This window comes from Triticum urartu, chromosome 2A (assembly GCF_056163025.1).
Source record: "Triticum urartu cultivar PI428250 chromosome 2A, HENAU_Tu73, whole genome shotgun sequence".
NCBI lineage: Eukaryota > Viridiplantae > Streptophyta > Magnoliopsida > Poales > Poaceae > Triticum > Triticum urartu.
The window spans coordinates 298174742-298190880 of NC_141874.1; positions in this window are offsets into that span (position 1 = coordinate 298174742).

Consider the following 16139-nt stretch of genomic DNA (forward strand, 5'->3'; position numbering starts at 1 on the left):
ACCACTTGGTTTTGAACACGGTTGGCCATCTGAAAGCACAACCACAATGCAAAGACATCAGAATTTCTAGGGAAAATTGGACAGCATAACAGCTGTAAATGCTCAGAAAAAGATTTGAGACATCCACAACAGTTTGCAATACCACTCAACAACATCATATCAAGGTTCTGATCCAATTAGCAACATACTAAAATAGTAGAAACTGAACTGGGGCTTGTAACAACAATCCTATAAGCTACTACGGATTAGTAACACGTGAACCTGATAGAAGAAGAGAGCCTAGTCCTTAACCCACGTTGAATGAGAAGAGAATGACTCAGATCAGAGGCATAGGGTAAAGGAGTAAAAGAGCATTACGTTCCCTCCCACAATCAATTCCCCTACATATAACTAAAGCATTTCTTGACTCGACATCGACCAGCTTGGCTCAACGAACCTACAGGCAGTCCGGATCTGATACCAATGCTGTCAGGACCCCGATTCGAAGCCACATCGATCTAGCCGGTAACACCTCATATCACTTTGTGGCCTCACGCACGGTATCCCACAGGTGTCGCCTTACCATGGCCCGGGACCGTTTGCTCCTTTTGGCTCACGTATATGATAGTGTCACTAGCATCCATATGACAGAGAACCCGGGCCGACATGGCTAGTCGTGAACCCAAAGCGGCACAGACCTATGGAGACAGGCATACATGAATCACATCGAGCATGTCGGTCATCAGCGAGTGATTCCGGGCGGTAGCACCGGGCTAACAGGACTCCGGGGAACCCGGGCTGTAGCAGGCTAGGTAAGACTCCATAAGTCACCGCGTGACATTTCCCTGAAGGGACAGACATAGGAACGAAGTGAAACACATGCTGGCCAGTCAAGTGTCCTGAACAGTAGTGCTGGGCTAGCAGGACTCCGGTGAACCGGGGTGTAGCGGACTATTATGGCTCGAGGAACACTAGACTACATTTCCCCATAAGAAAGGCTGCCAAGGATAAACAACTAGATTGTCGGATCCCACTCATACCAAGCATTTCAATCATACACACAATATGCCCGATATGAGTACATACAACATGGCATCACAACAAAACTCTACAACTCAAGTACTTTATTTAAAGGCTCCAGAGAGCCATACATAACATGTTCATACAAATAGGGGTCACATGACCCGAAACTCAAGTCATACAATCATACAAGCACATGCGGAAGCAACTTCTGAGTACAGACACTAGAAAGAAAGAAGGCTTCTCGAAGCCTGTCTATCTACATAGGGCCCTCCATGGCCAGGATCACCACCTGGGTGGCTAGTCACTCGTCGACGTCAAGGTCTACGTAGAACCCATCGGTGGGGGCGGTGTTGTCGTCTGAAAACAGTAATTAAGCAAACATGAGTACAAGGGTACTCAGCAAGTCTTACAACAGAACCTACTATACATGCTTATTCTCAAGGAGGTGGTGGGGTTATTGCAGCAAGCCAGCTTTGACTCTTGGCTAAGCTATCCTACGGAACTCCACCAGTAAAATAGTTTTCGCACATGAGTCCACTACTAACCAACACAATACTCCACCGAGGATCCTCCCTCGTCATCCTACGAGAGGGCCATCCTCGGTACTCACACTTATCTTGAGTCTTTTAGTAGTATCCATTAACTTGTCTATGAACTGTATAGGCAACCAAGTAGTCCTTTACCACGGACACGGCTATTCGAATAGTTTTATACCCTGCAGCGGTGTACTTCGTCACACATGTTTCCACCACTTAGTGTCTCCACACGACATGTGCTCGGCAGACTTCAAGCGAAAACCGACATGGGTGTAGAACACGACCTGACTAACCTCACAAGTCTCTAGTCCAGGTTTATCGCCTATTCAGGTTCCATCCGCAAGGAAATCCGGCCGGGGTGTCCTCAACGGCCCCAAACGATGTGTCCAGGGTCCCGAGACGCCAAACGGGCGCCCGGCCACAGTGTATCTACCGCATCATAGCCCACCCCTAGGGTCAGCGCTACGCACGGCCGCCAACACATATCCTACAAACACCAGAAACTAGTTGCAACTCCTGGACAGAGGGCGAGACGGGTCAGTAAGTCGAGCGGGGTCATATTTCAGGGCCCAATGTGTGGTAGTAGCTGAGTCTTAAATCACGCATACAGATCTTAGTTCTTATGGACGGTCTTAATGAAACAACCAACCATGTACTCCTACATGGCCTCTCATCGATACCTTTACCAAAACATGTTCAACACATTCCTCACATTACCGACATATCATATCACTCTAGCCCATCACCCAGATGAACCAGACCTGACACAACTCTAAGCATAGCAGGCATAGCAAGGTAGGAATCACATACATGGCTCAATCAACTCCTACACATGCTAGTGGGTTTCATCTAGTTACTGTGGCAATGACAGGTCATGCAAAGGATAAGGGTTCAACTACCGTAACACACAGCAGTTTGAATCAAGTTGTCTTAATGCAGTAAACAAGAGCAGAAGCGAGAACATGGTTTTGTATCGGAATGATCAATGGGTTGCTTGCCTGTTGTAGTGGTAGTAGGGTACTGCCCTTCAAACAGATACTCGGGGTTATCCTCGGAGGCAGAACCTACCACGAAAGACACACAGAAACATAATCAACACATGGCAATATGCAACAATATGATGCATGCTATGACATTGCAAGATGAAGGTGTCTTGTCCTAATGCAAGCTAAAACAGAAAGGGATGAACTCATTTGAGTCAAAGATTCAGTTATTAGCTTATTAAACATGGCTTTATTAGTGCATTACCTCATTCTGGTTAAACAGCAAGGTTAACTTGTTTTGTCATGCATGAAACCATTACATATGGATAGATTGAATTTTTCTGATCATTTTTCATATATAAATCTTTGCATTTGGAGCTATGGTTGATTTTTAGAAGTTTTGATTATTTTCTGGAATTTCCTATTAAAGAATAAATCCAGAAATTGAATTAATGCGTCAGCACTGCGTCACTATGACGTCAGCGGGTCAAAGGCGCCAGCCCAAGTCAAACCTGACTGGTGGGCCCCTTCTGTCAGTCTCTCAGCTAACTAACAGAGTTAGTTAGTGTTTAGTTAGCACTAAACTGGGTTAGTTAGGCTCTGGGCCCACATGTCAGTGAGAGAGGAGTAGTTAACGGTGTCATTAACCTCTAACAGAGTGATTAGCTCTAATTTAAACTAATCTAAATTACTTAGAAACCGGCCCCACATGTCAGTGTCTCAGATGGAGTCAAACTGGGGTCAAACCCCTGGTCAGCGGGCCTAATCCCGCCGGCGAGGCCGAGACGGCGGAAAGCTTCGGATTTGGTCCTCCGGTGACCAAATCGCCGGTGGAGATGTGCTACGCGTAGCTGGTGAGCTGCCGCATCCAGTGGTGCAAGTGGTTGGACACGGGGATGCCGGAAACGACGCCGGCCAGCTCGACAGCGGCGGCCGGAGTTCGGACGGGGTTGGGATCGACGCTACGGTGCACGGGAGAAGGAGCTAGTGGTGGCTACGGGCTCCTGGTGCTGCGCTGAGCACAACGGTGAGCTTGGCTTCAAGCCACTATGGCTCTAGCCACGACGGCGCCATGGCCAGCGGGGGGGAGCTTTAGGGTGCAGTGGAAGTGGCGACTACAGAGGCCAAACGAGCACGGGAGCTAGGGGAAGAGGAAGAGGAGCTCACAGCGGGGTCGGAGAGGGGGTCAGCGAGCTCGGGGAGGTCCTGGCGGCGGTGAATCGACCGGAGACGGCTCGGGTGCCCGAGGTTGAAGACGAGGGCGAAGACGGCGTTCGGCGGCGTTTGGAGTCGCGTGGGTCAGCGGAGAGGTCCAGGGCCATGAGGCGGAGCTATTGGGCTTGTCGGAGGGGCGAGGGGGTGGCTCTGGTGACGTCTACGGCGAACGGCGGTGAGGATCGCGCTCGGCCATCGCAGGAGAGGGTGAGGGAGACGAGGGGGAGAGTGATGGAGGATGAGAGGGGGACGTGGGGGTCAGCGTGGCATCCCTGGACGTCTCCAGGGCGTCGGCAGAAGCAGGAGGTGGCCATCGTGTGGCCGCGGGCGCCGGCCACGCGCTCCTTGTCCTCCTGGCGGGAGGAGGACGACGACTGGCAAGGCCAGTCGGCTGGGCCGAGCCAGGTGGGCTGGGCCAGCACAGGTAAGGCCCAGGTGGGCTTCCCTCTCTCTCTTTTTTTTGATTTGTTTCTGTTTTTCTATTTAACTAGAACTGTTGGGCTTTATTAAAATACTACAATGTTTCCAAAAATCCTGAAAATAATTGTGGGCTCTGTTTAGAATATTTCCAACAGCAAACATTTATTTCTAGAATTATTTGAGCATTTAAATTATTTTATAGCATTTAAATGCCCAAAGTCAAATACTTATGATTTAATTCAATGACCTTCTGTTGACCTAGAAAATTGTGCACCAATTTTGCCAGAGGTTCTAACCCAAGACAAAGAGATGAACTTTTTAGAAGGGCATTTCAGGTTCATTGAAAAATAATTTTAGTAAACCCTAGTTGTTTCCAGGGGGTTGGGGGTTCTGTCTTCCCCATTTCAAATTTAAGAGGAATTTAAACATGATGCACACTCTAATGCTTGAACTAACTAGGGTGTGACACTGAGTACAAGTCGAAGCCCTATGATGAACTATAGTTTGATTTAACAAACATGCCACAATTAGTCCTTCTCGCGTTTAAAAGAAATGAAGAAAAAGACTGGATCATGGTCACGGAGCCTAGTCAAGTTAGAAAGCTGATCATAGCAGACTAGACACGATCGTTGTTGTCTCGCACATTGGTACCACCTTCAGCAACAGATCAAGCACCAACACCTTCTCTGACGGCACTTTCTCTAGCACTACCAGCGGCAGCAGCTCAGTCTGATCCAGCAGAGGATTGGGCACCGAGCTCATGAGCGGATCAGGCTGATCTACCGGAGGATCTGGCATCGACACCTGCACCTGCTCCGACACTGGCACCAGCTCTAAAAGGAGCACCATCTCCGGTAGCATCAGCGGAACTAGCAGTCGCAAGGCACCAACAACGGCCCCGGGACCTGCACCAACGCTTGCACTTGCATATGCTTCGGCCTGTGCAAACGCAACGGAACCAGCAGTTGCACCAGCAATAGACTGGGCTGCAACTCGCACTGCATATACCAAAGTCCGTACAAAAACCAACATCTCCACCTTCTTGGTAAGCATTGGCTGCCCAAGTGCTTCATTCTTTTTTCTTTCCATGTTGTTTCTCATGATACACTATGTTGATCTAACTATTTGTGTATGTCTTCTTGTTTGCAAACAAAGAATTCCTAGAGCAACGAGGGAGTCATTCAACAATGCGGGTGACCATGGCCAAGTTTCTCTTGCCATGCGCAGCCTTGGTTTGAATGAACGAGCTCAATATACAATAAGTACAAAGGATGGTCGCATGGTGATTGATGCTAAAGGATAGTCAAGGTTCAAACTAAATCATATCTTGCGGTAGGGGTTGATGTCAAAATTGGACTTTCTCGGCAAGGAGAGCGGGTCCAAATCAACTTTGAAATTCTTTAGTTGCAGAACGCAACTGCCGAACTAATCTATCCTCCTAGATTTTGATGTAATAATTTGGCATGGTGAAACAAGAGTCCTATGTGTATAAGTAGTACGACAATATTATTTATCACATAGTATATCGTTGATAGAATTGTGTAAGTGCATCTAGTGCCACCCCTAGTTGGTTTTGGAGTATTGACGACAAACCTAGTTGAGGGACTAATGTGTTTGTGAGAATTACAGGATAACACAGGTAGAAGTCCCTCATTGATTTGGTTTTCCTACCAGAGATGACCCCTAAAAATGTATGAAGACATTGAAGTCAAAGGTGGTATATGAAGATACTCACATTGAAGACTATGACAAGAGAAGACACCACATAAAGCCTATGGAGCTCGAAGACTTAGATCTTTCGTAGTTCTCTTTCTTCTGTGTTGAGTCATAGGAACCACCGTACTGTTAATTGGGGTCCAAGAGAACCAGTCAGAATGACTGAAGTGATGCTTAAACAAAACCTATGTCTTCGAGTGAAGACTTTGAGAGCGAATCTTGTCCAAAGTCGGGCAAGTCAGCTTTGCTTGAAGCCCATGTAAAGTTGCCGTGTGAGTTTGAAATATGACCGTTTGAACACGTGTCAGTTCCTTAGTGACCCAGGGTCATTTCGGACAAATCAGGTCAGGTTGCCAAGTGGCTATAAATAGCCCACCCCCTACAACCATAAACGGTTGGCCGCTCAGATTCAGAGTACGGCTTTTGTCGTTTTAGAGCAACCCACCTCGAAGACTCTGAGAGAGAATTCCTTGCGAGGATAAAGCCCTAACCACCCAGAGCCAAAGAGAATTAGGCATCACTTAAGTCTTCTTGTCTGTGTGATCTGAAGACTTATTACACTTGAGGACTGTGCATCCTCCAGCCGGTTAGGCGTCGCGTTCTGAGCATCCAAGAGACATTGTGGATTGCCGGTGAACAAAGTCTGTGAAGGTTTGGGAGTCTACCTTGAAGACTTACCAGAGTGATTGGGCGAGGTCTGTGTGACCTTAGCTCAAGGGGAATACGGTGAGGACTGGGTGTCCTAAGCTGCATGTTCAGGACTGGGTGTCCAGGACTGTGTGTCCTAAGGTTTAAATACCTAGCCGCCCTAACCAGACGTACAGTTGTCATAGCAACTGGAACTGGTCCAACAAATCATTGTCTTCAGCGAGTCACTGGTTTCATCTTCCCTTCCCTTTACTTACTGTTACTCCCTGTGAATCATTGTATGTTCGCACTATCTTTTGTCTTCACTGAGTGACTGCGTGTTCTGTGTGGCTTCACAATATCTTCCTACCTGATCCTTACTACATTGCTGCTATTAGTCATTGCGCTTTCACTCTATTGAATACTTGACTATGGCTTGCCTAGTGTAGTCTACCTTCCGCTGCAGGGTAATAGGTTTATTTCTATCGTTTGTCTTCATAACTTCCACGTTTTGGAGACTTTCATAAAAATCGGCTATTCATCCCCCTCTAGTTGATATAACACACTTTCAATTGGTATCAGAGCAAGGTGCTCCCTTGTTCTGTGTGATTCGGTTTAACCACCTGGAGTTTTAGCTATGTCGACTGTAGGGATAATTAAAGTCTCCGCTGCGTGCCCCATCTTCGATGGAATTGAATATCCCTACTGGAAGAATAAGATGCGCATGCATCTTGAAGCCATTGACGTCGACCTATGGTATGTCGTCAAGAACGACGTTCCCAAGGCTGGAGAAGGTGTCACTGCTGCTGATGTCAAGAAGTTCATTCAACTGGACTCCACTGCTAAGAATATCATCTATGGTCATCTGACCAAAGGACAGTATGGCCGTGTGAGTGCTTTGGAAACATCTAAGCTGGTCTGGGACTGGCTCTCCAAGGTCAATGAAGGCGTCTCAACCCAGAGAGATCAGAGAATCAGTTTCCTTCGCAACCTCTTCAACTGCTTCAAGCGAAATGACAATGAGAATGTCCAGCTCACATTTGACCGACTCACTGACATCACAAATGAGATTTAAGCCCTCAGCGCTACTGAGATCACCAAACATGAAGTCGTCAAGACACTACCGAGATCACTTGATAGTTCGTTTGACACCCTAGTCCTGATGATTCAGGAACGTCCTGATTTCAAGACACTCGATCCGTCTGACATACTTGAGAGGCTCAACACACATGAGTTTCAGCTTTCTGAGAAAAGAGATATCTACGGTCGAAACTATGGGCGAACTCGTGCCTTGAAGGCAAAAGCTATGTCCTCATCTGAAGAAGAATCTGACAGCAGTTCGGATGATCCTGAAGACATTGGAAGGGAACTTTCTATGCTTGTGAAGAAGTTCCAAAAATTCACCAAGAAGAAAGGTTTCAGAAAGTCTTCCCGATCAAGCTCAAGGAATGATGAAGCTTCTGCTCACGACTACAAGAAGAAAACATGTCAAAAGTGCAAGAAACCTGGCCGCTTCATCTCTAATTGTCCACAGTGGGACAATGAGAACAAAAAGAAGAAGAAGAGCAAGGAATATGACTCTGACGACAAGAAGAAGAAGAAATACTCAAAGCCTTCTTCCAAGTCTTCCTCAAAGTCTCCATCACACAAGGAGAGCTCATCTGGCATGGCACGTGCGTTTGTTGGCAAGGAAATGGATTCAGAGGAGGAGTCCGCTTCTGAGGAGGCGGAGGTGGAGTCTGAGGAGGAGTCCGATTCAGGCGTCACAAGTCTGGCTACAGCATACGTTGCCAAGTCCATCTTCAACACTGAAGACAATGACTTCATCACCGACACCGATGCAAATGACAAGGACTACTCCGCTTCTACCTACTGCTTCATGGCACGCGGTGCCAAGGTAAACACACGCACTACTCACTATCAAACATCTAGTGACGATGACTCTGATTGTGGTTCAAAACCCAGCTACAAAACACTTGATAAAATTGCAACTGAACAACAGAAAGCTATGGAACATATTCAAAAACTGTTAGACAGAAGCGATGATCTGTTAGGTGCTGAAATGACTCGATCTGAATCCTTAATTGAAGACATAAAAAATCTTCATGTTAAGTATGAGGAACTTGAAAGTCGTCATGAAACTCTCTCAACAACTCATGAAAAGCTTTCCTATGATTATCTTCAAAGGAAGCAAGATCTTGAGAAATTGAGAGCAGCTCATGAAGATCTTCAAAAGGAAAATGAGTCACTTCGCGCCGAACAAATCATCTCCGCTCAGGAAGGATTTGAACCACCATGTCTTAAATGCATTGAGCATGATAATGCTACTACTGTTGCTGAATGTTCTACTGCTGCTACTGTTGCAATATCTTCAACTGTTGATGTGGGAACTAACCCCTCTACTGAGGATTCCACTACTATTGCTGATGAGAATGCTAGGTTGAACACATTGCTTGAAACAGGGATGTCCAAAAGTCTTAAAGGGCATCAGACACTATGTGATGTCCTCAAAAAGCAGATTTTGAACCAAAACCCGAGGAAAGAGGGTGTTGGGTTCGTAAGGAAAATGAATGCTGATGGCTCTTACTAGAAACCTGAGCAGTACCCCAAAACCACATGGGTTGTTGCAAAGGAATTTTCAGCAGATCCATCCACTCTATCTGGGTTCACTTGTGCTAACCCCATTGTCATTGATGAATCCTTTGATGCAAACTATAAACTGTTTAAGAATCAGAATGGTGAAGTGTTTGCCAGGTACATTGGTACTAACTGCAGGAATGGACCGCCTATGAAGAAGATCTGGGTTCCGAAAACGTGTCTGGAGAATCTTCCTGTGAATGTCATCATGACACCTCACGTGATGAAGACAAACCTCAGACCAAAGGCTTCATACGGTCCAAGGGCTTCATATAGACAGAGAACTCACCTGAGTCGCACTAACGCAAATGTTTTGCAGGGAAACCATACTCAGGCATATGAATATGAGAGCGGTTCATCAAACCGCCATGTTCATAAGACCAAGAACTATTTTGCTTATTCTTATGAGTACTATTGTCCGCCTGCGAGACTGTTTGCTAGGGCTCCAAAGCCAAAGTTCTCAGATGCTGCACTTAGACTTATTGCTTCTAAGCCACCCTTGAAGATGTGGGTGGCTAAGAAAGCTTAACTCTCTTTTGCAGGGAAAGGTCTCCAGCAGAAAACAAAAATCGTCTGACGCTATTGCTGGGGACCTTAAACATCTTGTAGGGCGCAAGATCAAATGCCCGAATGGTCTTACTATGTACTTCATTCCTGAATCGCTTGCTACTCTCCCTATTAGTCCTAATCTGGATCTAAGCTTTCATAACCCACTAGTTCGTCAAATGTTTTTGCTTCACAATGCTCTTCGTGAAGCCTATCCCCCTAACTGCACTGTAGGGTACGACACCAGTGTCTTCAGAATGGATTATTGATAGTGGGTGTACAAATCACATGACTGGCAAAAGAAGCCTTCTTATGGACTCAACCTTACGTCCATCCGACAAGAGCCACATCACATTTGCTGACACTGGTAAAAGTAAGGTATTGGGTCTAGGTAGAGTTGCAATCTCAAGGGATCTACACATGGATAAAGTCATGCTTGTTGAATCCACACCCTGGCAAACACTAAACATGATCATAATATTTGGAAAATATCGTTGCCTTGTTCTAATGGAATCTGACAAGTCTCTAGTATTTGAAGGGTATCGAAAAGATGATTTGTACATGGTAGATTTCTCAGCAGGACCACAGCTTGCCGTATGTCTTCTAGCAAAAGCTTCAGAATGCTGGCTTTGGCATCGGAGGCTTGGGCATGCTGGCATGAGGAACCTCCACACCCTGGCAAAGAAGAAGCATGTCATAGGCATCGAGGGCGTCAAGTTCAAGAAAGATCACTTATGCGGTGCCTGTGAGGCAGGAAAGATGACGAGGGCCAAACATCCCTCGAAGACAATCATGACCACTACTCGACCCTTCGAACTGCTTCACATGGATCTTTTCGGTCCCACTCATTACTCAACTCTTACTACTACTGCTTGTCTCTATGGCTTTGTCATTGTTGATGATTATTCTAGATATACTTGGGTGCACATAATCCTTTACAAGACTGAAGTGCAGGATGTCTTCAGACGCTTCGCCAATCGAGCAATGAACAACTATGGCGCCAAGATAAAGCATATCAGAAGTGATAATGGCATTGAATTCAAGAACACTGGCCTTGATACATATCTTGATACCTTGGGCATCACACATGAATTCTCAGCCCCGTACACGCCACAGCAGAATGGGGTCGTCGAACGCAAGAACAGAACACTCATTGAGATGGACAGAACAATGCTAGATGAATACAAGACTCCAAGAAAATTCTGGCCTGAAGCCATTGATACTGCATGCCATACAATCAATCGTGTTTATCTTCACAAGCTTCTGAACAAGACATCTTATGAGCTCCTTACTGGCAAGAAGCCAAATGTCAGTTACTTCAGAGTATTTGGCGCCAGGTGCTGGATCAAGGACCCACATCACACCTCAAAGTTTGCACCAAAAGCACATGAGGGTTTTATGCTTGGATATGGAAAGGATTCGCACTCCTACAGAGTCTTCAATCTCTTTCATTACAAAGTGGTTGAAACAGTGGATGTGCGGTTCGATGAAACCAACGGTTCACAAAGAGAGCAACTGCCAAATGTGCTAGATGAAGTTCCATCCAATGAATCAATCAAGCTATTGGGAACTGGAGAAATTATACCTTCTGAAGCTCATCCGGAAGAAGAACTTATCATCTCAGCACCTGATCAACATGAAGACAATTCTCAGCCTGAAGACATTCCTTCTAACAACGACAATGATCAGCAAGAGCAAAATCTTCGCCCTGTACATCCTCGCGTTGCCAATGAAGTGCAGATTGAAAGAATAATTGATAGCATCAATGCACCCGGTCCACTCACTCGTTCAAGGGCAACTCAGCTAGCAAATTTCTGTGGGCACTTCGCATTCGTCTCAATAACAGAACCCAAGAAAGTTGAATAAGCCTTCATGGAACCTGAATGGATTCAAGCTATGCAAGATGAGCTTGAACAGTTTGAGCTGAATAATGTATGGGAACTGGTCAAGCGTCCCGATCCTCGGAAGCACAACATAATAGGAGCCAAATGGATATAACGCAACAAGCAAGATGAGCATGGTCAAGTTGTCAGAAACAAAGCTCGTCTCGTTGCTCAAGGATATACTCAAGTGGAAGGCATTGACTTCGATGAAACATTTGCTCCTGTGGCTAGACTTGAAGCCATACGCATACTGCTGGCCTATGCAAATCATCACAACATACTTCTTTATCAAATGGATGTGAAGAGCGCCTTCCTCAATGGCAAGATTGAAGAAGAAGTGTATGTTGCACAACCTCCTGGCTTTGAAGATCCAAAACATCCTGACATGGTATACAAGCTCAACAAGGCACTGTATTGGCCTCAAACAAGCCCCTCGGGCCTGGTATGACACACTCAAATACTTCCTGAAGAGCAAAGGCTTCATACCTGGTTCTCTCGACCCCACTCTCTTCACGAAGACATATGATGGTGAACTATTTGTGTGCCAAATATATGTGGATGACATTATCTTCGGCTGCACCAATCAGAAGTACAGTGAAGAGTTTGGATATATGATGCAAGAGCAATATCAAATGTCTATGATGGGAGAGCTGAAGTTCTTTCTCGGTCTTCAAATAAGATAGCAACACAACGGCATCTTCATATCTCAAGAGAAGTATCTCCAAGATTGCCTGAAGAAGTTCGGTATGCAAGACTGCAAAGGCTTCACGACGCCAATGCCAGCCAAGCATCATCTGGGTCCTGACGACAATGGTAAAGAGTTCGATCAAAAGGTATACCGCTCCATGATTGGTTCTTTACTTTATCTATGTGCATCTAGGCCAGATATTATGCTTAGTGTTTGCATGTGTGCTCGATTCCAAGCGGCACCAAAGGAGTCGCATCACTTAGCTATGAAGCGAATTCTTCGATATTTGGCTCACACCCCAACTCTAGGATTATGGTATCCAAAGGGCTCAGAGTTTGATCTGGTTGGATTCTCGGATGCTGATTATGCTGGTGACAAAGTTGATCGCAAGTCTACATCAGGCACATGTCACTTTCTGGGACGATCACTTGTATGTTGGTCTTCAAAGAAGCAGAACTGTGTATCTCTCTCCACTACTGAATCTGAATACATTGCTGCTGGGTCTTGCTGCGCTCAGCTTCTGTGGATGAAGCAAACGCTCAAGGACTATGGCATTCATCTGAAGCAAGTGCCACTCTACTACGACAACGAAAGCGCCATCAAGATTGCCAACAACCCAGTTCAGCACTCGAAGACAGAGCACATTGAAATTCGTCATCACTTTCTTAGGGATCATGTTGTGAAGGAAGATATTGATATCATACATGTCAACACCGAAGAGCAATTGGCAGATATCTTCACCAAGCCCTTGGATGAGAAGAGATTTTTCAAGTTACGGTGTGAGCTAAATATCGTGGAATCCTCAAATGTCCTGTGATCAGGCACACATCCTAACCCTTATGCATATTGATGACTTAGATGTGCAACAAACGAAGTAAAGTATATCTTCAATCAATGAAGACATACATTCTAAGTGTGAATACATTAATGTGGAATTTGACTTCAGAGCGCCATGATAATTGTGCGCCCTGTGTGGGTCTAATACTTCCTATACGGTGGGTAACGCCACCACCAAATGTTCTATTTTGAAGTGTTTCACTCATGGCGTTACCTTGCTATGTCTTCACATTTGGTTTGGCTTCAATCTCAACATGCCTTCATGATTATCTTCACTATGTTGATTATATATATATATACTAGTGTTCTGTCCTCTATAGCATTCACTTATAGCTATGTCTTCTTGTTGAATCTTTTGAACTAAGTGAATGTGATCGGACCCTAACCTCTCTATGCTATCTATCTCAAACTCTATCTCTCCAAATCATATGCATTCTATTGAAACTGTCGAATGTCTTCTCTGCGTCCTTGTCAGCAGAAGATACAAAGACAAACCTTGAGTCCACTTTCAATGCTCATTCCTCCACATGAAACCCGGAGAAGTAGGAACGACCACCCGACAATCCAGGCATGCGTGGGACGTGGAACAAACCCCAAAATTCTGCATGATGGCCACGTGTTCATCAGGTGCGAATCGCCAGGGGCACCTATGTAATAACGCAATGCCGCCCCTGTACCTATAAATACACACTTCACGGCGGTCATTATATCTTCTTCCACTCTCGCACGAACCCTAGCGCCACCGCTAGCCCTCAACGACGCCGGCGACGAAGCACTTCGCTGCCGCAACCTCTCCGACGCCGTCTTCACACCGACCGCGGACATCGTCCTCTCCGCCGTCGCCGTAGGTGTCCTCCATCGCCAAGTTAGGGCACGGAAGATCGAACTGCTCGGCCTCATCTTCCACTCTGTCTAGCAGTTCTTAGTGTGGTAAATAAAACTTCCTTTTTACGGCACCGTTGATCCTATGGCTTTGTCACTTTCTACCACAAGCAGTTTCTATTCACACAAGTTAGATCTCTCTCATACTGCATCTCATAACATGCCTAGTATATTCACTTATGCTTCACAAAGTAGTTAGATTCCTTACTTGTACTGATCTCTGGATTCGTACAAATCTGGAACCAACTCCTTATCTTCGCACGATGAGGTCAATGTCTTCTAAACTGATTTATATTCAAAATCTTCTGAGAATGCATATGACCTCTTCCCCTTCCCTCGCACCTTAATGCTGTCACAGGTACATGTCCATGGGAGAATCCCTTGGTTCTCATAGTCTGCATTCATTTGCAGAATTCTTACAGCATCATATAAATTCTCCCGAAGCAAGTTCCTGTTTGTCCAGCACGCGAAAATCTTTGAAGCCTTTGAATGTGTTGAAGCCTTTCAGTTTAAAGTTCATGGCTTCAGAGAAATCAGCAAGGAAGGGTGGCAGAAAGCGTCGTGGAGAAACATCTAGAGATCTGCCAGATGACCTCTCAGAACTGTACAAGACAGATCCTGAAGAGGATTACAATCAGCGCAAGACCCGAATCCAATGGATTCGAAGATATTGGGCAGAACAATGGTTCAAATACCGATTTGTAACCCAGGAATATGCTAAGAAAAATGCCATCAAGAGACCGTGGGGAGACATCCTATACAAGAATCTTCAACCCAGGTCCAGAGATGAAGCCATTGAACAAGGCTTCTATCCCTGCATGGTCCGTGGGCCACAACCTGTTGATGCACACCCATCGTCACTACTATGGTGTCGTGACGACATTCTGTTCAAGCGCAACTTCTAGTTTGCCCAGAACTCAGCGGACCAAAACAAGAAGACATTGGGACTAGACTTCAACCCTTGTCCCTCAGCTCCAAGGGCTGATGGCACATGAGATGCATAACCCAATGTCGTCGGTCCTTTCTACAACCTTGAAGGCCTCATCACCCATATCTTGGTTCAAGGGACAACAGTGAATGAGCCTGCAGCTGACGCTGAATCAGATGAAGCGCCTGCAGCGCCGAAGCCAAAGAAGTTGAAGAAGCCTAAAGCTTCAAAGCCTGCCCCTTCACCAAAAATCTCACGGGCGAAGCCACTGGCAACTGCACCTCCTGAAGACAGTGTGCAGTCCGAAGATTTATCACGCATCTCCAAGCCCCAGAAGGTCAAGATGCCTCTGCCACACACCAGCCAAGAGCTAACAGCTGCTGCCATTCTGTGCAATGATGCCATTGATCTGTCAAGTGATGAAGATCTTGCAGATGATGCTCTTGAGCAACTCATCAAGAGCAAAGAAGAAGCAGAAATCTTCAATGATCTGCCTCTCTTTGATGTAACAGTCATTCACAACTTCATTGATGAATGGTTTGACACGCCAAACATCAGCTTCGACGATCTCCAACTACCCATTGGCCTCAGTGTCGCCTTCCATGGCGCCATTGCTTCAGAGTTAGCTATCGCCCAGCGCATTGTTGGACTGAAGCAGAAGATTGACTTTGAGAAATCTTAGTTCAAGAAGCATATGGCCAAGCTCAGCGTGCAAGACGTGAAGAATTTCAAGATTATGCTGCACGAGCTCAAGGAAGCCTTTCTAAAGAAACATGCAGAAGCTCAGGGTTCTCATGAGCGCATGAAGGTCCTGGCTGATAGGTGTGTGCAAGCCTACAATGAGGCTGAGAAGCGCAAGGCCCTTGGGCGTCCTGGCATCGACCCAGGATGGCTGCCAAGAAGCAGAAGAAGCCCGCTATGGCTGAACCTGAAGCACCAAGGCAGGAGGCAGATCCCCTTGTCTTCCCAACTAGCATGACTGGCCCGAAGCCAAAGGCCAGGTCAACCGCTTCAGAACTGAAGAATACCAGGACTGCTGAGGCTGAAGCAAGGAAGAGAAAACATCCTGAAGCCTCTACTACTGCCCCCGCCAAGAAGAAAAGAATGACCAAGAAGGAACGGGCTGCTCCCACAGAGCCCTTGACTTTTGAACCCATTTCCATGGTTCACCCCGATGCCAATCCACAAGAACATCAACTGACAGTCCATGAGCCTGCTTTCACAGAGGCTCATGAAGCT